Here is a 1,808-nt window from a genome sequence, read left to right on the forward strand (position 1 = left end):
CCTCTGGATAAGCACAGTTAATGGCAAGGACCATTACTAGTTTCAGGAATTTGTTTTGCTGGTGTTCACAAGAGGAAAAAGTATATCATGCTAAACTTCAGTTCTACTGAAAAAGGTTTTTGAAGAGAGCTGTGAATGCACTATAGGTAATGAATATAAATAGCAAAGATGAACAAGAGAGCCAAATTATAGTAGATATGTATGCAAGAATGTAACAAAGTGAAGAGCAGAGGGGAGTTCAGGGAGGAGAACTATATTGGTCAGTGGCTGTGCTCTTAGTGTTCATCAAGCAAACACTGCCACCTGCAGACGGCTCTTTATATCACACACAGGTTCAAACAGACAAAATCACATAGCAGGACCGAAAAATATGTTTGTCTGTAGAGGAATTTCATTCAGAAGTTTGTCCAAATTAATGTTTGTCTCCAAAATGCCTCTAGACTGTGGAAACCAATGTAATATCTGCCTATAATATAATACAAAAATTAAATAAAAGCTGATATTTAATAACCCACCTATAACATAATAGAAATGTGCTTTTGTGTGAGTGCAGTGTAATAATGTTTTCCACATAATGTAATAAGATGTTACCTTCTGTGATACTATTACATTTTGATGTTGCTAAAAATATGTGCTATGAAAAATGCAATTGAGCATATATTGTACTAACAAGCCTAAATATACATAATCTACACTAAAGCTTGCAATAACTCAATTAGAACCAGAGAACAACTGAAGTTTCTATTGCAAAAAGCAGAACATAAGGCCTCACTGGATTCCCACCTACCAACAGTGCCAGTTGTGTTGGTTACAATTAGCGCTAGACTGAAATATCAGCAGATATTAGCTTATTGCAGATATATCTAATAGTGTACATGTCGGCCAATAACTGACAAGAAATTGCAAAACAGAAATGCAAAACTAGGTTTGAGGTCATTTAGAAACCGTGTCCCCGTTGTTACACACATAAAGAGAGCCGACATGTTGATTTGTCAATTAAAAATGACTATGAAACAATATATTATTATTAGAATTATTTTATATTATCCTATATTAAAAAATATATATCGATATTAGCATCAGCCACACAAATCCAGTATTGCTGGGGGGAAGTTACAATGCCTGGCCAAGCTGGACCCAGATGTCTGCAATGGTGGATCACATACACTGTACACTACAATCTTTAGGTGTTCAAACCTATGTTTGCGGGTGTGTTCATCCTTAGTACTTGCATATTACATTTTGAGTTGAAGAAATGGCCTTCGAAACCATAACGTAATCAGCACCACAGATATGTACAGTAATAACTTATTTATATGCAAAAATATATTACCATACGAATTCAACATTTTTATCACATTTATAGGCAGGTTATATTAGCACTTTTATACAATTTTTATTTACATTATCAATTGCTACACAAACTCAACACACGTCATCTATTACAGGCGTGTTTCATGAAAAACATGTCTCAGCAAGATATATAAAGTGTAAATAAGGACATGGCTGTAATGACGGCTGAATTCCTATTAGCTGCTTCAGTTTCAGGGCCGTGGTACTGTGCATGCTGGCTCACTGTCATGGCTTACAGGGAAACTTGAATAGAACGGAGCCATCGTTAATGTTATTAGCAACACCTGTGATTTGCCTACTATGACAACTCAAAATGTTGCTGTGAAAAAGGCACACTGCATTTTGGAGTTTACTGCCAAAATAATGATTAACGAATGTTCTTTTGCCAGTATTTTGACAGTTTATACCATATGGTCCAATTACATGGTTTTTCTGGGGCTCTTTTTGTAATGACA

This window comes from Micropterus dolomieu, linkage group LG10, assembly GCF_021292245.1.
Source record: "Micropterus dolomieu isolate WLL.071019.BEF.003 ecotype Adirondacks linkage group LG10, ASM2129224v1, whole genome shotgun sequence".
NCBI lineage: Eukaryota > Metazoa > Chordata > Actinopteri > Centrarchiformes > Centrarchidae > Micropterus > Micropterus dolomieu.